Below are 25,879 nucleotides of genomic sequence, written 5' to 3' on the forward strand. Positions count from 1 at the left end.
ATATTATTTAAATTCTTCAAAATATATATTTAGAAGACATAAAGTAATGTAAAATCATGTTATTCTAAAATTTGAAATGCCACCCCATCACCTTTTTTACCTCTTATCATCTTATTATTTCCAGCTTATATAGAAATTACTGTTTCCAGAAATCATACTTATAATTTTTTTAAATTACAGCACAAATTTCTCAGTATTTTTTTTTTTTTTTTTTTGCGGTACGCGGGCCTCTCACTGTTGTGGCTTCTCCCATTGCGGAGCACAGGCTCTGGATGAGCAGGCTCAGCGGCCATGGCTCACAGGCCCAGCCGCTCTGCGGCATGTGGGATCTTCCCGGACCGGGGCATGAACCCGTGTCCCCTGCATCGGCAGGCAGACACTCAACCACTGTGCCACCAGGGAAGCCCTCTCAGTATTTTTTAATAAAGTTCCTAAATTAAATTGCTAACTTTCATTAAATAAGAGTGACTGTTAGCAAAGTTTAATTTGTAAACATAAAAATCATATAAAGAAATAAAGTAGGGACTTCCCTGGTGGTCCAGTAGTTAAGAATCCACCTTCCAACGCAGGGGATGCTGGCTCGATCCCTGGTCGGAGAACTAAGATCCCACATGCTGTGGGGCAACTAAACCTGCACACTTCAACTACTGAGCCTGTGTGCCACAACTAGAAAGCCCACGTGCCACAACTACAGAGCCCAAGCACCCTGGAGCCCATGCACTGCAACTACAGAGCCCACGTACTCTGGAGCCAGAGCGCCACAACTAGAGAGAAGCCCATGTGCCACAACTATGACCCAACGCAGCCAAAAATAAATAAATAAATAAATATTTAAAAAAAGAAATAGGGCTTCCTTGGTGGCGCAGTGGTTGAGAGTCCGCCTGCCGATGCAGGGGACACGGGTTCGTGTCCTGGTCCGGGAGGATCCCACATGCCGCGGAGCGGCTGGGCCCGTGAGCCATGGCCGCTGAGCCTGCGCGTCCGGAGCCTGTGCTCCGCAACGGGAGCGGCCACAACAGTGAGAGGCCCACATACCGCAAAAAAAAAAAAAAAAAAAAAAAGGGCTTCCCTGGTGGCGCGGTGGTTGGGTGTCCGCCTGCCGATGGAGGGGACACGGGTTCGTGCCCCGGTCTGGGAGGGCCCCACATGCCGCGGAGCGGCTGGGCCCGTGAGCCATGGCTGCTGAGCCTGTGCGTCTGGAGCCTGTGCTCTGTGGCGGGAGAGGCCACAGCAGTGAGAGGCCCGTGTACCGCAAAGAAGAGAGGAAAAAAAAAAAAAAGAAAGAAAGTAATTAAATGAATTGATCTCATTGTTGAAACTTGGTGAAATAAATTCAAGTTCATATAGGAAAGCCACCTTGTAAAATCTAGAACTTTTTCTACTGGAAGAAAAGGTAACATCCTATTTAATCACTCTGAGCAATCGTAATTATCTACGTATGAGAGAAAGTGTAATGCCCATTTTCAAATTTCTAATATAATTAAAGAAAAAGAATTTGATAATAAATAGATGTTAAATTATGTGGCATTAACTCTCTGAGTGTAGAGAATGCCAGATTAATTTTTTCAAAAAAGGTTTCATGATGCAGGTGGGGCTATAGATGTTTTTTCAATGAAATAATTATCAGTAAGTCTTTTGCATAATAGATATCTGGGGGAATTCTGGGGCAGAGGCAGAAGACTGCTTACTTTGCCTCTTCCATTGGGAAGAAATGGAGCAGTCCACAAGAGCAAATCCAAAAGAGATATCACCCCTGGAAAGTTCAACCTCATTGTTAGCCTCATGTTAATTTTCTCTAATATTTCATCTAGATTCTGTTCCTCTCAGCTGGATATATCTTATTTCCTCTCTACTCTGCTTCTTCTTTGTTTTTCGTCTTAAATATCTATCTGCCTTTTCTACAGGTCATGTGCTCTTTCAGAATAATGACTGTGTCTTACTTGTGAGAAGGAGTGGTTAAAATGAATGGAAAGGCATATTTCAGAACTGCATTGTCCAATATGGTAGCCACTAGGCACATGTAGCCATTTAAATTAATTAAAATTAATGATTCAGTTCCTCAGTCACACGTGCCACATTTCAAGGCCTCTCAAGAGCTACATGTGTGCCTAGTAGCTACCATATTGGACAGCACAGGTGAAGAACACTTCCATCATTGCAGAAAGTTCTACTGGACAGCATTTTTCTAGAAGATTATTCAGAATAGATCATTTTGTTGTCTTTGCCCATTCTGATCCCATAATTTCACCAAGAAAGTCTTGTTAATTTTCTACAACTGTAGTTATTAGTGACATCAGTATACCTAGTCAAGTTTGATATTCCTTCCCCTTTAGGAATCATCATCTCTACAGGCTTGGGCAGTGCTATACTCATGAGGATGTTAAAGACATCCCACCATTTCACCTTAGGAAGTCTCACAGTTGTCCTTAAACAAATATATATTCACATTTATATTTCACCACACCCCCTTTCTGTCTTGGTTTGGAGTTACCCCCCTAATACCCAATCCCCATCCCAACCCACCACTGCCAATGTGCAAATACTTTGGGGAGAATATTGTTGTTGTTTGTTGTTAGAGCAATATTAAAGTATCTAAGTTTTGTAAAATTATCCGTAACTATAAATAACTTATCATGTTCAGTGTAAATGTTTATCGGGAAGCATCTAGTTTTCTGTATTTGCTTGGCAAAAGAAATTTTAGAGCCTGTAGTACTCAGATCAAAAATTAAGAAGTTGAATGAACTAGCAATTTTTAAGTTTTCTTAAATTTAAACAGTACAAAACTAAAATGTCCTGGAAGGATAATCCAAGGCAGAGATAATCCTCATATCTCTTTTGTAGTATTAGTTTCAGTATCTTCTCTACCAGAGCTGGTAGTAAGTAGCAAGAGTTCACCATATTCTACTTTTTTGGTAGAAAAGTTTTTATATAGTACCAGCAGGTCAATGATAGACAACAAGATGGGAAAAGAAAAAAAAAGGATCTTATTCATTTATAAAATGAACAAGTAAGCCTGGATTAGTTAATAATTAGCCCTTTATTTTTCCCTTTCTTGTTCACAAGCTGAATAAGCGTTCTTAATGCTTTTCAATAAATACTCTATGAACCAAACAAACATTGTACAGAATGACGTAGACTGAAGCAATGGAAAAAGTTTTGCAACCATAAAGTTAATTTTGTTTTGGCACTTTATAAAACAAAGGAACAGAAGTTGTATTGCAGTATGATGTTTTCCTCCCGTAGATGTTATTGATGGTGTTTTTCTTCCATGGATGTTATTGTTTATATCACTATAATTTCACATAAAGACTGCAGAGATACAGTGGACTCAAATAGGTATTTCAGAAAAGACTTGTGAAGAAAAGAAAAAGAGCAGGATGGAGGAGAACATACCAGTGATGCTGTCCTTCGTTATAAGGCTTTTTGCACTATGACTTTTAAAACTGTTGCATATATTATTTTGATAAAATAAAACTTACTTTGCATATATCTACTTGTTAACTGGAAGGATACTCACCAAGCTATTAATAATAGCTACCCTTGGGGAGAGGGAGTTTGGGGTGGGGGTAAAGAAGAGAGAAACATACACTTTTTTAAAATGTCATAAAAGTTATAAAATTGACAATTAGCATATTCATTCAAAGTAGAACAAAACAGAAATATTATATTTACTGTAAATCTGTTTTAACACATAGTGAACATATTTTCAAAGCAACAGACATACTTCTATGGCATCAATTTTCATGGTTTCATAGTATTCCACTGCATAGATGTCCCATAATTTAACAATTGATAGCAACAAGTTACTATCCCTCAATCAATCCTGAAAAGTTCTAATTTCCTCATCTGTTAAATTGGAATAGTAACAGGGCCCATATCATACTACTGTTGTGAGAATTAAATAACATATGTGAAGCTCTTAGAATAGTGCCTGACCCATAGTAAGCATGATTATATAACTGTTATTTATTATTTTTTTAGTGTCCTCCTTCCTATCACTTCTATTCTTGCTACAGTAATTCTATCCCTTGTTATCTCTTGCTAGTATTATTTGCTGCAATGCCTTAAAATGGCTCTGCCTACCAACAATCTCTCTCCACTCTTATCCATTTTATACACAATATGAAATCTTCCTGAGGCACACTTTCCTGTAAAAAGGTCTTCAAAAATTCATTCTCTATAGAATAAAGAACAAATTATTTTGTTTGACTAACTTAGGGTTCCAGAGCTCACTTCCTACCATTCCTCTTTCCCTCCCGCCAAACCAAACTAATTCTCTTTTCCCCACACATTCAATCTCCTGGAATTTGCTCCATGCTCTTCCCTCGGCCTCGAGTATCTTTCCCAATACCCATCTCTTTAAGTTCACATTCCACTAATCTTCAGTCTTGCACCTGAAAGTAATTTCTCCATCCCCTAAACCCTCAAAGGACATAACCTCATCCTAGAGAAACTTTCAGATTGTACGTTATATGATAGCTATCATATATAGATCACCTTCTCCTCCTGAAGGATTTCAAATTAAATATCTGTGTCTCACTCCTAACTACACAGTTTTCTTTACCTGTGTTTTGGATTCTACATTTGGCAAACAAATCTCATCACGTGCCTTACACAATTTGTTGAAAAGTTCAGAAATAGTAGAAAATAACCTATAGAGTTGTCTTGAACATCTGCTGAAAGGATAGAAAGAGCATAAAATAACTAGTACTTGGTAGATATTCATTCAGCAGAAGTTATAATTATTCTCCCTTGGGAAAAATTTATAGTTTTGAAAGAAGTAACATGTATTTTTATATGTAAATACTGGGGCATGACAAAAGAAGATAATGAATTAGTTAATGCCTACATCTATATACATAATCATCTTGAACTCTTAACTTTCTCTGAATGTGACTTTGAACAAAGGATTGATGAAAATCTTTCCCACAAGGCAAGGCAAATGTGAATATGAATATATATACAACAAGATACAGTGCAATTAAGACCCTGAATCAACTAATCTCTAAGCATATAATTCTTCCTTGATAATACCATAAAATCTCCAATACACCAAGTTCAAAATATCAACTCATTGACAGGTAAGATTTCTTTTTAGTGCTGAAGGAATAATGTTACTTCAGAGGGTACTCTATAGTCTAACTTTACCCTCAACTGGGAAGAGAGTAAGTTCTGCCAGAGTTCAGATTCAATGTGTTTCAGAGAACACAACAATTTCAACCTTTATATATTACGAATGCATGTACCTAAGAACAGGAATCCAACGTTGAATGGAATGATTTAATACAATATATTGAAATTGCATAAGGTATTTTTTTTTTTTTGACCCCATCATGCAGCTTGCGGGATCTCAGTTCCCTGACCAGGGACTGACCAGGGCCATGGCAGTGAAAGCCCAGAATCCTAACCAGTAGGCCACCAGGGAACTCCCCATAAGGTACAATTTTAATAGGAACTTATTTTCAGACCTTATCCAATTTGGCATGTTTACTGTTTTCCTGAAACCATACCCATTTGAAGGCTCAGTTAATAATGCTATTAACTACATGTAACAGGTTGATTTTTAAATAGGCCAAAGGGTAGTAAAACTCACTACACCCCTCTGCATAATTGTATTGCCCACACAGAAGAACAGTTCTGGTACTATTTAATTACAATACTAATTGCAGCACTTCAAAATAAATTGAAGAGGGGTTAGGTGAGAAAATATATTTCTTCACTTTAAACATTTTAAGGATTTTTTTTTTACCTCCAGCGATCACTACCTTATTGCTATTAGGAAAAATTACATGCGGTGTGTTTCTTTATGCTGGTTCCAAAAGATGATTTCAACATGAATCAACAGAAATAGTTGCTTAAAGTAGGTCATTGCTATAGCAACCAGTGGGCAGTTTGGTATACTCCCCATAACAATGACCTACTTTCCAGCCTATGCTAGTACAGCTTTATATAACTAGAATTTCTAGTTCTGTCTATAAAATAGTCTAAAAAAGGCAACAGTAAGATACAACATAATCCCATTCCTGCTAAAAACAAGGCATTATGAATTAACACGTATCATACCAGAATAAAGCCATCTGGTTCTGCACTTTAGTTTATAAAATATATCTTATCACATGCTCAACAATGAAAACTACACTTAGAATATCTAAACCAAAACAATTCATTGCTGACCCTAGAGAAGTGATTTACAGACTATAAATTAAGATCATTAAATCACATGCAAAATATCTTCTCTTCTACCCTTCCTCCTTGTGAAACAACAGAGTTAAATTTTTTAAAATAAAAGTTCTGGATATACTAACTATAATAAAGAAAAAAATGGAGAGTCTCAGTCATTAAGCAGTCATTGGTGTTTCATTAGAAGTTCAAAAATTATAAATAGCAATTTGTCTCTTTATAAATTGAATAAAGTTTACATATGCTTTTTTTCTGGTTTGTAACAAATTTTTAGTGCTCTTATCTAACATTATTCAAATTATCAGAATATTTGTGATATACACTTTCCCTAAAGAAAACAGTTTAATGTTGAATAGGATTAAATATGTATTTTAAAAGCAAATTTTATATTTTTTCCAGGCTCTAATGGTTCATAAATCAGTGGCTCTAAACCATGACACAATGTCACTTTTTATAACAAATATTTTTCACTGCCTTATTTTAAATTCTGAAATGAAATTCATAGATAACATATCCTTATATACAATTGTAAAGCATTAATATAACACTCCAATGTAATATATGAGAGAAGTTTAAGTAAAGTCATTTATATTTTAAAAAGAAGCAACATTTACTTACCATAAGTAAATATCTGGGTATGAAACAAAAAGACAATGAATTAGTTGGATGCCTACACCTACATACAGAATCATTTTAAATTCAACAGCTACAAAAAAACAGAATGATACATTTGTATTATTGGTGACTCAAATACCATGAGTGTTACTGCCTTTGGTTTTCTGTAATGTTGAGCAAAATTTAGTAGAGGTCTGGACAAAGTTCAATCTTCCCTTGATTCACATTGGTGATCAATATATTTCAGGAACACTCAATGTATATTAAAATTGTGTAAAAAATACCTAGTGTTTACACATAAAAATGGATTTAGGCTCTAGATTTTGAAAATCATGAATAAGTTTTTCACTTACTAGATGTTTCACGAAACATCTAGTATAATATTTGAAAGTTATGTGGGACTCAGGACAACTATTTATTTTGAGAGACTGTCCTGAGCACTGCAAGAAGTTTTCCATCCTCAGTCTCTCCTCATTAATTCCACTAGGACCCTCCAATCACTGTGACTACCAAAAATGCCCCCATAAATTCCTAAAACACCTTCTAACAAATGATATTATTCATTATCCACATAATATTCTTGATTTGAGGAATACAAGATAAATGATATGAAATTCCAACACTCAAGGAGCTTAAAATTTAGAAAAGAAACTTGAAAATGTAAATGATGTATATGAATATAACAGAACCTGTTATGGCAGAATGCAATATATATTATAAGAGACACATATGAATACCAGTAATTTGCTTTGAACAATCAGGAGGGAACAATCACTTCTGGATTTTTTTCTTTTTTTTTTTTGAGATGGGGGAAATTTAGGCAACATTTTCAAGGTGATGGTAGAGAGAGGACTTGCAGTATTAATATAACTTTGTTTGATAGCTGAAGACAGGAAGGGAGAATTATTGGCCATAGGACTGTAACCACCTTAAAGACTGGGACTAGGCCTTGTTCACCACTTCCCAGTAACTAGACAATGCCTGACATATAGTAGCAGTTCAAAAAATATTTATCTAATGACTAACCAAATAAATAAATTAATGAAAGCAGGAGAAAGGGACTTTTAAAGACTTGATTCAATAGTCAATGGAGAAGTAAGAAATATGAGAGGGAAAGAATGTCTACTGTACTAGGTACTTTACATATACTATATTCCCAACAACTTTATAAGGTATCTCATTTTTAAAATGAATCTAAAACTCAAGGACATCTTCCAAAGTAACTCAGCTAAGCAATCAAGTAAAAATTTTAATTTTGATGTGTCTGACTCTAAACCCATACTCTTTGCACTATATAATGTTACTTTCCTGAAGGATATATAATAATCTAAAATGTTTTAGGAAAATTAGGCTGGCAGCTTTAAGGACATAAAGACGACTAAAATACAGCTTTTGCCTTCAAGATGAGGGATGAGCATGTGTGTCAATTAAGACAGAATATGTTAGGCTACACTGAGGTAACAAACAACTCTCAAAGCTCAGTGTCTTAAAATAACTAAAGTTTATTTCTCACTCATGCTATGTATCTACTGCAGGCAAGGCATTTCTGCTCACATTTAATTGGTTAAAGCAGGTTACATGGGCAAGCCAAACTTCAAGAAGGCAGAAGCATAAATTTCCTGCAGGTGAATAATGGTGAACAATAATAACATCTACCATAATGTTCAAACCAACATTGATATATATGTCTTCATATTTCTTAATGAAGGGTATATTATGGCAGCACAGAAGAAATCAAACTCTGTGTGGCGGGGGCAGGGGAAAGGAGACAGGAGAAGGCATGAGGAAGAAAACACTTGAACAGAGTTTGGAATCAATAGGTAATGATCATGAGGATCAAGTAGGAAAGATCAATCAAAGCAGAGAAAACAGTATCCTTAAATTAAGAAACTCATAAGAACTGTGTGTGTCTGGGTCGGGGGGAGTGAGGAATTGGGAGAATGACTACAAGTAACATACTTTCTAAGTCTAAGCTGTATTTCCCCCCAACACAAGTGTTAACATTTTAAAAAATATTCAAAATCAATGTCAAAAGAAACCTACTAACTTCTGTTGCTGACAGTACATTGGATTAAGATACCTTAATGGAAATAACTAACAAAAAGTTGACAAAAAACAACAAAAGAAAACTTTTAAACATAATTCACTGGACTGCCCCAAAAGTAAGGAATCATAAGAGGTTAAAGCAGAGTGCTAAGGTCAGCTTTAGCCTTGAGGATTTCTACAGAGCCCTGGAAAGCTTAAACATAATCCAGGTTGAGGAGGACAGGAGATAAAGCCCAAAGCCCATCCAACTGAGGAAACTAATAATAGACCCTCAATATAAAACCTGGGCTTTAAAGAGCTCCATCCACAGTTCAAATGTAAATAAGACATAAATCTTAATAGGACAGGAAGGAAATTTGCCTGTCTCTACTCAGTCTGGGCTGAAAGAAAATAAAATCTCCCATTCCTGAATGGAAAGGTTAAACATAGTAATTTCACAGTGGAGAAAACTGGCAAACAGTACTGCAACCACATATTGGAGCAAACATCATCAGCGATAAGTCAGTCATGTATCATGTACATCTTGGTATGATATGATGAGAAGAACACTTCACTTTTGTGATATTTTCCACAAAACCCATAACCCCACTCTAAAGATGAGAAAAACATCAGACAAAACTAAATTGAGGACTATTCTACAAGATACATGACCAGTACTCTAAATCAAAAAGGTCATAAAAAACAAGGGAAGCCTGAGGAACTATCACAGGACAGAGGAGACTAAGGACACATGACTACAATGTGGTAATTTGGATGAAATCCTGGAACAGAAAAAGAACATTAGTGGAAATCTGAATATGGTCTGCAATTTAGCTAGTGCTATGATTTCTTAGTTTTGACAAAAATATGGTGGTAATGTAAGATGTTAATATTGGGGGAAACTGGGTATAGAGTAAAATCAGGAACTCTCTGTATTATATCTGTACATTTTCTATAAATCTAAAATTATTTCTTTTATTAAAAAATTCTTGTGCATCCTCCCATGCATAATCTCAATGCAAATTCATGGAATTTAAACAGTACCAAACGTCTCAAGCATATCATTGCATTTAACGTGGTCCCAGGTTGGTTGTGATCTGAGATAACTGTTAAAAGAAATTATAAATCCTCTCTGGATTCTCAACTTCAACCCATGCTTCAATTTCTACAGAAAAAGTTCCACCAAAAATCAATCAATCAATCATAAAATACACAAGGAAACAAGAACTTAATCTGAGTTGCAGAATAAGAGACCTGAAAATTACTGAGAATTTTCCAGAACCACTGAAAGATATCAATTCAAGAAGCTCATGAATCTCAAGCAGAGTAAGAAAGAGAGGAACATGGGGATACAGTTGGGAGGTGGCATGGAGAGGAGGGGAAATAAAAACAGAAATAAAGAACAGATAAAAATAAGCAGAGATACAGAGAAGGAGAGATGAGACAGAGACAGAGAAAGGATCCACATCTAGATACACCATACACCATCTAGATACATCCACATCTAGAAACTACACAAAATCAAAGACAAAGACATAAGATATAAAGCAGTCAGAGAACATTATATCCAATAAGTAGAGAACATTTATGCAAGTATACATGGAATACTCATGAAAATTGACCCTGTACTAGGTCATAATACTATTCAACAGATTTAAAGAAATTGGTATCTATCATACATTTTGAAATTAAAAAACACTTCTCCGGGCTTCCCTGATGGTGCAGTGGTTGAGAGTCCGCCTGCCGATGCAGGGTACATGGGTTCGTGCCCCGGTCCGGGAAGATCCCACATGCCGCGGAGCGGTTGGGCCCGTGAGCCATGGCCGCTGAGCCTGCACGTCTGGAGCCTGTGCTCCGCAACGGGAGAGGCCACAACAGTGAGAGGCCCGCGTACTGCAAAAAAAAAACAAAAAAAAAACACTTCTCCAAACAATTTATCAAACAAAGAACATCACAATGGATTTTAGTAAATACCTAAAACTGAATGATAATGAAAAAAAAATATCTAAAATGCGCAGAATGAAAAACAACAAAAAAGAGGTATTAGAAGAAAATATATAGGCTTAAATCCTTACGTTAGAAAAAAAAGACTTGAAAATGAGTTAGGAAAACAGCAGAATAAATCTCTAAAAAAATATAAAGAAGGAAATGATCTCTTTCCAGCCAGCACTAAGCAACAGGCATATCTCGGAACAACTGGCACAAGCATCACAAGACTAAGAACGAGAGAAAGGCCTACCACAAGAAGCAGAAGTATGAGCTGGGAATCCCTGCTGCCAACACTAAGATTGACCCTGCCTCATATACACATTCCACATGCAGGGAGACAACAAGAAGTCGCTGGACGTGAGGAACTTGAGGCTGGACGTGGGGAACTTCCCCTGAGGCTTGGAGTGTTGTACGTGCAAAACGAGGCTTATTATTGTTTACAGTGCCTCCAACAATGAACTGGTCAGTACCAAGACCCTGGTGAAGAACTGCATTGTGCTCATTGACAGCACACTATTCTGACAGTGGTAGGAGTCCCACTATGCACTACCCCGGGGCCGCAAGAAAGGAGCCAAGCTGACTTCCGAGGAGGAAGGGATTTTAAACAAAAAACGATAAAAGAAAATTCAGAAGAAATATGATGAAAGGAAAAGGACTGCCAAAATCAGCAGTCTTCTGGAAGAGCAGTTCCAGCAGGGCAAGCTCCTTGCATGCATTGTTTCAAAACCAGGCCAGTGTGGCCAAGCAGATGGCTATGTGCTAGAATGCAAGGAGCTGGAGTTCTAGCTGAGGAAAATCAAGGCCCGGAAAGGCAAACAAATCCTCCTCCCTCCTATCTTAGCTCAAGTAATAAAGATGTTTATTGTTCTATTGTTCATCTATTGTTCTCTATGTTCTAAAGAAGAAAAAGAAAGAAGGAAATGATCAAGAGCAGGAATTAGTGAAAAGAGAACACAAATACATAATAGAAACAACAAAGCCAAAATTTATTACTTGAAGAAACAATAGTGTAAAACTGACAAGGTAAATTAAGGGAAAAATTGAGAGCAGACAAAATAAGCAATATTAAGAATAAAAAAGAGGATATAATCTCAGATATTGCAGGGATTAAATGGCAAATAAGGCAGTATGAACAATTTTATGCAAATAAATTTGAAAACTTTGATAAAATGGATAAATTCCTTACCAAAACTGACTCAAGAAGAAATTTAGAACTTACCAAAACTGACTCAAGAGCAAATAAAGAACATGAATGGTCTCATACCTACTAAAGAAACTGAATTCGTGGTTAAAAATCTTATATGGAAAACACAAGAGCCAGTCAGCTATATAGATGAATTCTACCAAACATTCATGAAATAGACAGTTTTAATTTTACAGAGGATTCTAACCTCATACAGGGGATAGACAAAAAAGGAACACTCCTTAACTCACTTTATGAGGTGAGATTTACCTTGATACCAAAATCAGACAAGGACAGTACAAAAGGAAAATTACAAACTAATCTCACTCACAAGCATACCATATTAGCAAGCCAAATACAACAATACATTAAAAAATATACATCATGATCAAGTTGGGCTTATCCACAGAAAGTTGATTAGTTTAATGTTTTAAAACTGGTTAGTGTATTCACCTCATTCATAGAATAAAGAAATTTCACATGACCAACTGAACAGATGCAGAAAGAGTAGCTATTAAAATTCTATTTCCTTTTAGCCTCATCAAACCAGGACTAGAAGGTAACCTCCTTAATGTGAAAAAGGGCATTCACATAAAGTACAGAAAACATCATATTTAATGGTAAAATGTTGGAAGTACTTCTTTTAGGATTGGGAAGAAGACAAGGATGCCTGTCACGGCTTCTATTCAACCTGGTACTAGTAGGACTAACAAGTGTAGTAATGAGAAGATCAAGAGATAAAGGGTATAAGGATGGGAAAAGAAGAAACAAAAACATGATTATTTACAGATGATATGGGTATTGACACTATCACATATAAAAAAAGGAATACACAGAAAATTATTAAAATTAATAATAGAGTTTAAAAGGGCCAAGATCACTCAATCTCTGGAATCGATTTATACTAATACAATTTATGTAACTTAAGCCTCTCTGATCTCAAAAATCACACAAAGCTATGTATAATCTAGAACTCTTACTCCTTGTCTAATTTTAGAAACCACAGCATTGTGACTCTACCAGGTTAGGCCAAAATCAAGTATAAGATGTACTTCTAGGCTTTAAAGGATTTACACATAACTAAATAAAATGTCTAACGTGTTCAAAAGCATGCTTTCCCAGATCTATGTGTAATGCTTTTCAGTAGTCTAACAGTCCTATTTGAAATTTCTCTCTTTCAGAAAAAGACTAGTTACATGTCAACTATATCTCAATAAAGCTGGGGAAAAAAGAATAAAATAAGATCTCTATTTTCATCTGTGAAAAATAAGATTGGTGGTTACCATAGAGGATGGAAGCACAAAATAGGTAAAGGGGGTTAACTGTACAGTGACTGTATTAGTGGTAAGCATGCTGCAGTGTACACATAAATTAAATTATAATTTACACATGAAACTTATAAACCAATGTTACCTCAATAATAATAATAAAAAGATAGGAATCCTTTGAAAGGTTTTGAGCAGAGACTGGGACATGACATGACTTAACTTTTAAAATAATCACTTGGACTGCTGGGTAGAAAATGAGTATTAGGCAAAGGGCAGAAATAGGAAGACCACTTAGGAGGCTACTTATACTGCTCTAGAGGAGAGATGATGGTGGCATGAATAACAGTGGTAATAGTGAAAATGATAAGAGCAGTTGGTATCTGGGTAGGAATTCAAGAGGTAATATATAGCACAGGAAGTGGGATTGTTAAATCTGTAGTCCAAGGTAGAAGTGTGTGGGTGGAAGATATAAAATTGGAATTCATCAGTACATATATGGTAGTCATTAGACTAGATAAAGGAAAAGAAGAACTGATGGAAGAAAGGACCTTCACTTTGAATAAACAGAAGGAATGATAGGACAGAAAGAAGGCTGGAGAGAGAGAAGGAATAAGAAAAGGAAGGATGGAATGAGGTCTGGATATACGGAAGCAGAGGATAGATATGTGTACTCCTAGAAGGAAATATGGAAAGAATGACTGATGGAAGGAAGGGAAGGAGGAGGGATAAAGATGCAATAATACGTGAGAGAAGTAAGGACACATGACAGAAAGAAGCGAGAGTATATGGGACATATACTCTTATATGGGACAGAGAAGCAAAGACTGATGGGACAGAGAAGCAAGAATGAACAAAGAAGAATAGAGTAGGGGGTGAGATGGTAAAGGGCCAAAAAAAAAGGCAGAGAAGATAACATGGAAATCAAACCGAAATTTTAGAATCCTGAGTCTGATGCAATTCTCAATAACAAAAAGGGGTCAATTTTACTTAATTATTACTAAGTGAGTTATGAACCAGTCATGGACCTCAAACACATCCCATTAATTTCATAGTTGAAAATAAGAAACGTCTCATCTTTACAGATGCTATATAACTACATACAGAACTTGTTCTATGATTAGAGAAACATAAATGAAACTAAATGAACCCGAAGTACTATCCTATCTCTTCTTATTTGGTAAACAGACTCATTCAGATTCACATTAACTTTTAATCTCTTTAGAGATATTTGAGAATTAATTATTAGTAATCTAATAAAATGTAGAGTCACATATTCTGAGGTACATTCTTTCATTCATAAACCAACATCTGGGCATCTAAATAGGACACAAAAAAATAAATCCAGGGCTTCCCTGGTGGCGCAGTGGTTGCAAATCCGCCTGCCAATGCAGGGGACACAGGTTGGAGCCCTAGTCCGGAAAGATCCCACATGCTGCGGAGCAACTGGGCCCGTGAGCCACAACTGCTGGGCCTGAACTCTGGAGCCTGAGAACCACAACTACTGAGCCCGTAAACCGCAACTGCTGAAGCCCGCACGCCTGGAGCCTGTGCTCCGCAGCAGGAGAGGCCACTGCAATGAGAGGCCCGTGTACTGCAACAAAGAGTGGCCCCCGCTTGCCACAACTAGATAGAGACTGCGCGCAACAACAAAGACCCCAACTCAGCCAAAAATAAAAATAAATAATAAATAAATAAATACATCCAGAATTCCAGTCCTTGGAGCCTCCAAGTTCAATGAGAATAAGATGTGCAAATTTATTATTCTAGTAATTAATATATTGTATTATTGAAGTCCCTATTGTTAAAGGACATGTAAAAGGAAGGCAATTATGCTGAGGAAGAGCTCTAAAATTTTACAGGTATGACTGATCTGGATCTTTATTATCTATCACAGCACTTTGTGATAACAATTTAAGTCAGTCTTTACTTGAAATATATTTTAACTTCTGAGGTTAATTTACACTAGTATAAGGCTATGTAATTTATGCCTCCCTAATCCCCAAATCACAAAGTACTTGAAATCTAAGACTTTTACTATCCTATGTGTATTTTTAGAAACGATTACATTGTAACACTGTGAGGATAGGCCAAAAATCATATTTAAAATCTACTTCCAGGCTTTAGAGGATTAAAATAGAACTAAATAAAATCTGTTCAACACATGTACAAAAGCAAATGACAGAGTTACACATATTGGTTTTCTGATATTCCGATCAGAAAATTCTCTTCTAATAATGTTAACTTTCCTCTAGATATAAGTCAGGTTTTTCAGAGGTTTTCATGGTGGTAGGACTATGAAAAAAGAAGAAGAAAACAAAGAGTGCCAGGACACAAAAAAAAGACTATAAAAGATGAAACAAGTATCCAGACCTTGGTTTCTAAATATCCTTCTCCAATTAGAAGAACCAGGATTCCACAGAGCAGTGGCTGATTTCAGGGCAGAGCAAGAAAAATACAAGACGAGCTGGAGCATCTCATGGTGCCAGAAAGTAAGGAAGTGCTCAAGAGAAATAAGATGAGTGCATGTCTAAAAATAAGATGGATGTCAAAGCTGGACCAATTTAAACAAAATAAACAGTAACAGTAATAGATTATAACCCAAAGAATAAAACAAATACAAACCCACATTTTTATAAATAAATTATTGAATAAATAAATGGGGGGAGAAGGAATAAGTCTTCATTACAGAAGAATTCCAACTAATAAACACAGAAGGAATGAAAAAAATCATGACTGGAATAGCACATAATAATTGCTTCAAGCAAGATCCACTGATGAATACTAAAATTAATATCTGAAAGTATCAAGAGAAAAAGAATATTTATCAAAATACTTATAAAAATATCTCTTCCAAAATATTTATTAATTACAAAGGAAAAAAATAGTAATTTTACAGTGGAGAAACCCAGAAGACACTATTTTAACCACATGATCAAAGGTAATATCACCAGTAATAAGACACACTGATACCATGTCTCCCCTGATACGACAAGGCCATATCACTTCTGTGGTATTTTTCAAAAATGCAAAACCTTGATCTAATCATGAGAAAACATCAGATAAGTCCAAATTGAGGGAGATCCTACAAAAATGCCTGACTAGTACTTTTAAAAGTCTTAAGGTCTTGAAGGATAAGGAAAGACTGAGATATTGTTACCGGCCAGAAGAAATTAAGGAGACATGATGACTAAATGAAATAGGGAATTCTAGACTGGACTCTGGGACAGAAAAAATACTAGTGGAAAAATTAGTGAAATTCAAATAAAGTCTGTACTTTCGTTAACAGCATTGCACCAATGCTAATTTCTTACTTTTGATAATTGTATTATGATTATATAAGGTATTAACATTAAGAGATGCTGGGTGAAGGGTATATGGTAACTCTCTGTATTATTATTTTTTGGCTGTGTTAGGTCTCCATTGCTGCATGTGGGCTTTCTCTAGTTACAGTGAGCAGGGGTTACTCTTCATTGCAGTGCATGGGCTTCTCATGGCGGTGGCTTCTCTTGTGCAGCACAGGCTCTATGTGCGTGGGCTTCAGTGGTTGTGGCACGTGGGCTCAGTAGTTGTGGTACGCGGGCTCAGTAGCTGTGGCTCACAGGCTCTAGAGTGCAGGCTCAGTAGTTGTGGTGCACGGGCTTAGTTACTTCACGGCATGTGGGATCTTCCCTGACCAGGGACTGAACCCGTGTCCCCTGCGTTGGCAGGTGGATTCTTAACCACTGCGCCACCAGATAAGCCCTCTCTCTGTATTATTTTTGCAACTCTTCTGTAAGCCTAAACTTATTTCAAGATAAAACAAAAAAACCCCAGAAGAATCAGAGCATTGTATCCTGAAATAAACAGGTTTGGGAAGTTTTTCCTACATAGATATTACTTTCACATCACTTCCGGTAGTAACCACTTGAATAGTTCCATCCATGAATTTATTCATTTAACAAATAAACGCTTGAGTGTCTACTAGGTGCCAGGCATATATTACAGAAAAAAAGTAGGGAGTGCCAAGTATGGGGGAAGGGGATTGCTGTTTTATGGGGTGATTGAGAAGATTTCATTAATAAGGTGATACTTAGCAGAGTTCTGAAGTGAGGTAAGCCAAATGGATATTTGGGAAAAGGAACAGCAAGTGCAACAGCCTAGAGATTCAATAGCATGTCTGAAGAACAGCAAGATGGCCAGTATGGTTGCAGCTCAGGGAGGGATAGGAAGAAGGCAAAAAATAAGACGGCAAAAAATAAGATGAGGTGAGCAAATTATTCAGGGTCTCCTTGGCCATTGTAAGGGCTTTCTTTGGCTTTTATGCCAAGAGAAATGGAAAGGGACTGGAAAGATAAGAGAGCAAGAGTGACATGAAGGTTTTACAGGGTAATTCTGACTATCATACGAAGAACTAGGCTAAGAGAGGGAATAAAGAGATCAATTAAGAAATTACAGCAGTTATCCAGGTAAGAGATAACGATGGCTTAGGTCAGGCTGTAATCAACAAAGGGAATGAGAAGTGACTGGATTCTGGATATATTTTTAAGGTATAACCTATAGCAGTGGTCCCCAACCTTTATGGCACCAGGGACCAGTTTCGTGGAAGACAATTTTTCCACGGGTGTTGGTGGGGGATGATTCAGGTGGTAATGCAAGCAATGGGGAGCGGCATGCTCGCTCGCCACTCACCTCCTGATGTGCGGCCCAGTTCCTAACAGGCCACGGACCTGTACTGGTCTGCGGACTGGGAGTTGGGGACCCCCCATCTATAGGATCACCTGACAAATGTGAGGGGTGAGTGAAAGAGAGCAGTCAAGGTTGATTCCAAATTCAGAGCACATGATAGGATAAAATTTCTATTTATTGAAATGTGAAAATAGAGGACAAAGAGCTTTGGGGATTTTGTTTGTTTTATTCTGTTTGTTTCAAGAGGTTTTAATTTTAATTTTTGTTTCAGTTTTAATTTTTGTTCATATTTATTATTTCCTTCCTTTCACTTTCTTGCAGTTTAGTTTTTCTGATTTTTTTTTCAACTTCTTGGAAAAGAATGCTTATGTTTCAGATTTTTCAGTCTTTCTTCTTTTCAACTTGATGCTTTTAGGGCCATAAATGTCTTTAGCTGTATTCCACAAATTTTGGTATGTCACTGTCATTTAGTTCAAAATATTTCCACTGTGATTTCTTCTTTATTATTTATAAGAATATTGCTTAACTATAAGTATTTGGGGCTTTTCTAATTATCTCTTTGTTATTAATTCTGAGCTTATTTCATTGTGATTAGAGAACATATTCTCTGTTACTTCAATGTTGTGAAATATGAGACTTGCTTTATGACCCAGGATACAATTAATTTTGTTAATCTTTTGATGTGCCCTTGAAAAGAATACGTACACTGTAGGTGTTAGATAAAATGCTCTACATATGTGAATTAAGTCAAAGTTGTTAATCATATTGTTCCAATCCTTTATAACACTACTGATATTTGGTCTGCTTGCTCCATTAGTTACTGAAAGAAGTGTATTAATATTTCTCTGTGACTTTGAATTTGTCTGTTTCTCCTTTTAGTTCTATCAGCTTTGGCTTTCTGTATTTTGAGGCTATATTTTACACATACAAATTTAGAATTGCTGTATCTTTCTGGAGGACTGTCCATTTTAATGACTGTGAAACATCCCTCTTTATCTCTAACAATTATGCTCCTTGCTTTAAACTTTACTTTATCTGATATTACTAAAGCAATACCAGCTTTCTGTTAGCCTTTGCATGGTATATCTTTTCCCATATGGGCTGCTTTTACTTCAGCCCATCTTAACCCCCATATTTAAGTTGTTTTAAAAATGTATTTAACGAAATTTTATAAATCAGTGAGAAAAATATTAACACCATGGAAAAACGGACACGGGAGCTGAACAGGCACTTCCCCAAAGACAGTATCCAATGACTACTAACCACATGAAAAAATGCTCAACTTCTTTGGTAATCACAAAGGGAAAATTAAAGCTATAATGAAATAACACTTCACATCTATCAGAATGACTGAAAATAAAAAGACTAACAATAACAAGTGTTGACAACAACATAGGTAATTTCAGACTCCCATGCACTGCTGGTGGGAATGTGAATGACATAACCACTTGGGAAAACTGGCAGTGTCTACTAACAGTGAAGAAATGCCCACTTTATGACCCAGCAATGCCACTCCTATGTATATATACCCCCAAAATGTGTGGACATGTTTAATGGGAGACATATACAAAAATGTTCACAGTAGCTTTATTCATAATGATCATTCTGGAGAAGAGTGGATGAGTCACGATGTTCATAAAAGGAATGTGATGGAATTCAACAACTAATTTATAATAAAAAGTGATAAAAAAATAGTTGGATACTTCATACCTATCTTTCACCACCGTTTTTTTTAATGGACAGCAGGCTCTTATTGAAAGTTTAGGGTAGTGGTAGGAAATGACACTACAAGACAGGTAACAATTAAAAGTCGAATATTAGACATCTCCACCCTAAAGCACTAGTGCTATTCCCTACCCCAACTTTCTCACTGGCCATGACCCTCTGCTGGCCCCCAAATCTATCTTATTCTTGGGACTCCTCATCCTCCTCAGCTTCTCCCTATACATGTATCTTCTTGCCAGGTCTTGGGTCACTCAACCCTTCTCTCCAGAGTTATCCAGCATCATACTTAGTGAGAAAACACGAGTGGAGTTTCCACTATAGTTGAGGACAAAATAAGGATGCCCGGCATCATAGTCTGATTTTCCAAAATCAGACCCTGAGACAAGAACTTGAAAATGGGAAATTTACTTGACGGTCATCTCAGGGAGCACAGTGAGGAGACAGGGAAGAGAAACGTCAGGAAAGTGTGCTTACTAAGTAGAATAGACTGCAGTTCTTTGTTCTTCAGAGCTCTGCCCTTGGAGGGGTCTTTACATTTCCATGAGAAATGGCCCTTGTTGGCAGCTGATTGGCTTTCTCACTCTGTTCCTACTCAAAGAAAGTTGGGCCCCCAGAAGTCTTTGTGTAACTAGAGCCATCTCAGTTCACACTGTGGTGCTTCCACCAGTAGAACTCTCTTTAAAACAATGAATTTCCTATGAGTCTGATTTTAGTCCTCTCCATTCAAGAGAGGTCACACCCTCAATTTTTCTCTAGATAGGCCTCTCTCCAATTTGGGCAGGATGTTAAAGTTCTATGGGACAACAGCCTTAAGATTTTTCAGCTCTTTAGTCTAGCTGGGAGGATCTACTAGCCACTGACTGAAATCTTTCTGAAATCTCTCTTTTTAAAAATTAAAGTATAGTTGTTTTACAATATTGTGTTAGTTTTAGGTATATAGCAAAGTGATTCAGATATATTTTTTTCCTAGATTATTTTCCATTTAGGTTATTACAAGATATTGAGCATAATCCTATGTGCTATATAGTAAATCCTTGTTGCTTATCTAGTTTATATATAGTAGTCTGTATCTGTTACCCCCATACTCCTAATTTATCCCTCCCCCCTCCCTTTTCCCTTTGGTAACCGTAAATTTGTTTTCTATATCTGTGAGTCTGTTTCTGTTTTGTATTCATTTGTATTATTTTTTAGATCCCACATATGATACCATATAGTATTTCTCTTTCTCTGTCTGAATTACTTCACTAAGTATAATACTCTCTAGGTCCAAATGACAACACTTCATTCTTTTTTTATGACTGAGTAAATATTCCATTTTATGTGTGTGTGTGTGTGTATACATATACATACGTATGTATACATATACATATACATACGTATGTATATGTATATCACATCTTCTTAAACCAGTCGTCTGTTAATGGGCACTTCAGTTGTTTCCATGTCTTGGCTATTGTAAACCATGTTGCTATGAACACTGGGGTGCACATACATTTTCGAATTAGAGTTTTTGTCTTTTCTGGATATATAACCAGGAGTAGGATTGCTGGATTATATGGTAGTTCTATTTTTAGCTTTTTAAGTAACCTCCATACTGTTTTCCATAGTGGCTGCACCAATTTGCATTCCCACCAACAGTGCAGGAGGGTTCCCTTTTCTCCACACCTCCTCCAGCATTTATTACTTGTAGAGATTTTGAAGATAGCCATTCTGCCCTCTGTGAGGTAACACCTCATTGTGGTTTAGATTTGCATTTCTCTAATAATTAGTGATGTTGAGCATCTTTTCATGTGCCTGTTGGCCATCTGTACGTCTTCTTTGGAACAATTTCTATTCAGGTCTTCTACCCACTTTCTGATTACATTGATTGTTTTTTCAATATTGAGTTGTATGAGCTATTTGCATATTTTGAATATTAACCCCTTGTCAGTCACATCATTTGCAAATATTTCCTCCCAGTCCATAGTTTGTCTTCTCATTTTGTTGACGGTTTCCTGTGCGGTGCAAAAGCTTTTACGTTTGATTCGGCCCCATGTGTTTTTTTGTTTGTTTATTTCTTTTGTCTTGGGAGATTGATCTAAGAAAATATTGTTATGATTTATGTCAGAGAATGTTTTGCCTATATTCTCTTCTAGGAGTTTTATGGTGTCATATCATATAGTTAGGTCTTTAAGCCATTTTGAGCTTATTTTTGTATATGGTGTGAGGAAGTGTTCTAATTTCATTGATTTACATGCAGCTGTCTGGCCTTCCCAGCACCACTTACTGAAGAGACTGTCTTGTCTCCGTTGTATATTCTTGCCTCCTTTGTCATAGATTAATTGACTGTAGGTGTGTGGGTTTATTTCTGGGCTCTCTATTATGTCCCATTGATCCATATATCTGTTTTTGTGCCCAAACCATGCTGTTTTGATTACTGGTGCTTTGTAGTATAGTCTGAAGTCTGGAAGGGTTATACCTCCAGCTTTGTTCTTTTTCCTCAGAATTGCTTTGGCAATTCTAGGTCATTTGTGGTTCCATAAAAATTCTAGGATCATTTGTTCTAGTTCTGTGAAAAATGTCATGGGTATTTTGATAGGGATTGCATTAAATCCATAGATTGCTTTGGATAGTATGGCCGTTTTAACAATATTAATCCTTTCAAGAGCATGGGATATCTTTCCACTTCTTTGAATCATCTTCAATTTCCTTTATCAATGTTTTATTGTTTTCAGTGTATAGGTCTTTCACCTCCTTGATTAGGTATACTCCTAGGTATTTTTTTAATGTTATTTTAAACAAGATTCTTTTTACATTCTTTTTCTGATATTTCATTGTTAGTGTAAAAAAATACAATGGATTCCTGTATATTAATATTATATATTGCTATCTTGCTGAATTCACTTATTAGTTTTAATAGTTTTTGTGTGGAGACTTTAGGGTTCTCCGCATAGAATATCATGCCATCTGCAAATACTGACAGTTTTGCCTCTTCCCTTCCAATCTGGATATCTTTTATATCTTTTTCTTGTTTGACTGCTGTGGCTAGGATTTCCAATACTATGTGGAATAAAAGTGGTGAGGGTGGGCATCCTCGTCTTATTCCTGAATTCAGTGGGAAGTCTTTCAGTTTTCCACCATTGAGAATTACGTTAGCTGTGGATGTGTCATAAATGTCCTTTATTATGTTGAGATATGTTCCCTCTATACCCACTTTGGTGAGAATTTTTATCATAAATGGACACTGAACTTGGTCAAATGCTTTTTCTGCACCTATTAAGATGCTCATGTGGTTTTTGTTTCCTTTTGTTAATGTGGTGTATCACATTGATTGATTTCGGTATGCTGTGCCATCCTTGTGACTCCAGAATGAATCCAACTTGATGATGGTATGTATGTATTGTTGGATTTGGTTTGCTAATATTTTGTTGAGGATTTTCCCATCTATATTCGTGAAGGACATTGGCCTGTAATTTTCTTTTTTTGTAGTGTCTTTGTCTGGTTTTGGTATCAGGGTGATGGTGGCTTCATAGAATGAATTTGGGAGTGTTCCCTCCTCTTCAATTTTTTGTAATAATTTGAGCAGGACAGGTATAAGTTCTTCTTTGTATGTTTGGTAGAATTCCCCAGTGAAGCTGTCTGGACCTTGACTTTGATTTGGAGGGAGTTCTTAAAATTACAGATTCTATTTCACTTCTAGTGATCGTCTGTTCAATTCATCTATTTCTTCTTGATTCAGTTTTGGCATGCTGTATGTTTCTAGAAGCTTCTCCATTTCATCTAGGTTGTCCAATTTGTTGGCATATAACTTTTCATAGTACTCTCTTATGATTTTTTTGTATTTCTGTGTTATCTGTTGTTATTTCTCCTCTTTTATTTCTTATTTTGTTTGAGTCTCTTTTCTTCTTGGTGAGCATGGTTAGAGGTTGTTAATTTTGTTTACCTTTTCTAAAAAACAGCTCTTGATTTTATTGCTATTTTCTATTTTTAGGTCTATTGTATTTATTTCCTCTCTGATGTTTATTATTTCCTTCCTTCTGCTGACTTTGGGTTTTGCCTGTTCTTTTTCTAATTAGTTTAGGTGGTAGGTTAGGTTGTTTGAGATTTTTCTTGTTTCTTGAGGAAGGTCTGTATCCCTATGAACTTCCCTCTTAAAACAGCTTTTGCTGTATACCATAGATTTTATAAGGCTGTGTTTTCATTTTCATTTGTCTTAAGGTATTTTCTAATTTCTTCTTTGATCACATTGTTGGCCCATTGTTTTTTTTTAGTAGCATGCTGTTTAGTCTCCATGTGTTAATCCTTTTCCTGTTTTTCTTTCTGTCATTGATTTCTAGTTTCATACAACTGTGGTCAGAAAAGATGCTTGAAATAATTTCTATCCTTTTAAATTTGCTGAGGCTTGTTTTGTGATCTAGTATGTTGTCTATCCTAGAGACCATTCCATGAGTGCTTGAAAAGAATGTGTATTCTGGGCTTTTTTTTTGGATGTAATGTCCTGTAGATATCAATTAAATCCAACTGGTCTATTTTGTCATGCAGTTTCCAATGACAGAGAAAGAGAGAGAAAGAGACATTTCTTAAATTCCAAACAAGAGTGTCTGGACCTGCCACAGACCACAAACAAACTCCAATTTCATGTGTTTGCACATCTGAAAATAAAAAATGTTCCCTGACCATACAGATATTACATAATTATATGACAAAACATAATCTAAGTAGATGAAAAAAGAGCAACAACAGAAATATACTTAATGAACTAATTGTGTGAAGTACATTGTTTTACTTAGGTAAAAAATCATATTTAGGTGTGTATTACCTTTTACTATCTTTATGGTCCACTGGTGGTATGGTCAACACCATTTTTATAATTTTTTAATACTAATAACCAGTGACAAAATATAGAAAAGTATATCTGAAGCATTTTCATTCATTCATTCTTTAAATCAACATTTGGGCATTTTCTTGAGAATCCTGAAGGCCTCCCAAATGTAATGAAAATAAGGTATAAAAATAAACTATTATATTTCTTATTAAACTGTATGATCAAAGTTTATGGTACTAAGAAAATAGGGAGGAGTTAAATCTGTCAAGGGAGAGTCATGAAGTTTCAAATAGATGACGTTTGATATGGGTCTTTTAATAGCACAGCATTTCACTTTGTGTTAGCAATGTAAGATGATCTTTAATACAAGTATCATATACCTTCTGGAATTGAATTACACTAGTACAAGTGTATGTACCTTATGCTGTCCTCATTTCAAAAATCACATTGAAGTATTTGTAATCTAGGCCTCCTACTAATCTTTGTCTATTTTTAGAGAGCACTGCATTGTAACCTCAAAGGGACAGGCAAAATCAGGTAGGAGATTTATTTTGGGGCTCTAGGGGACTTACATGGAATTAAATAAAATCTGTTAAACGTTTGTAAACAGCAAACTGTTTTAGAGAGCTATATATAATGGTTTTTTATAGTCAGATAGCCTAAAAATTTCTTTTCTGAAAATATTTATTAAAAAACGCTGAAAATTATACTTATTTTTCTGATCCATGACCTAAATTAAACACAATTATCTCAGGTTTGCCAGAAGCTTTCTCCAATCGTAACCAAATAAGTACACCAAAAACAACAATAATAATAAAATAAGAAATCTAAAAAGTCATAGAAGGTGAACCACAGTATTCTAATGTAATATGATTTGTGACTTTCCCAAAATGATGGTACCTACTCACCATACTGACAGTAGCTTCAACAATGTTATATAATCATTTATTTATTCAACAAGTATTTATTGAGAACCTACTAGGCACCAGGGACTGTACTAAACATTAGGGACACAGCTGTGACTTTTTTAAAAAAAGACATTCTTACTACTGTATAGCTTACATTCTAGTGGGGGAGGGATGGTGACAGAATAATAAAGAAACAAAAAAGAAATCAGTCAAATGGTAATAAGTGAATAATACAAGGTTCAAGGGGGAATAGGGATTTTAGGGAATAAAATAATGGAGATTGCTATTTTATATAAGACTGTCCGGTAAATCCTCAGTGACAATGAAACATTTGTGCAGAGACCTGAAGGCAAGTGAGGGAGCAAGCCATGCTGGTAGAAGAACATTCTGTGCAGAGGGAACAGCAAATGTACAGTCCAGATGGGGAATATGCCTAATATTGTAAAAAGAATACTCAAAAGGCCAGTATGACTGCAGCACACAGAGTGAAAGGCAGCGTGGTAGAAGATTAGGTTAG

At 36.1% G+C, this 25,879-nt stretch overlaps 1 protein-coding gene and 1 pseudogene across 2 annotated transcripts in view; one reads left to right on the forward strand and one right to left on the reverse strand.

The window, feature by feature from the left end:
• Positions 1-25,879, reverse strand: part of CRY1 (cryptochrome circadian regulator 1) — a gene marked incomplete at its 5' end in the record, with an annotated part of 91,811 nt that overhangs the window by 33,795 nt on the left and 32,137 nt on the right. The window lies entirely within an intron of this gene.
• The window catches only part of LOC307059950 (small ribosomal subunit protein eS8-like), a 36,096-nt pseudogene continuing 20,040 nt past the window's right edge, over positions 9,824-25,879 (forward strand). Inside the window, exons 1-2 of the transcript in view lie at positions 9,824-9,905; positions 11,001-11,655. The product of the transcript in view is annotated as a small ribosomal subunit protein eS8-like (transcript). The remainder of the gene's footprint in view (positions 9,906-11,000; positions 11,656-25,879) is intronic.

This window comes from Hyperoodon ampullatus, assembly GCF_949752795.1.
Source record: "Hyperoodon ampullatus genome assembly, chromosome: 11".
NCBI lineage: Eukaryota > Metazoa > Chordata > Mammalia > Artiodactyla > Ziphiidae > Hyperoodon > Hyperoodon ampullatus.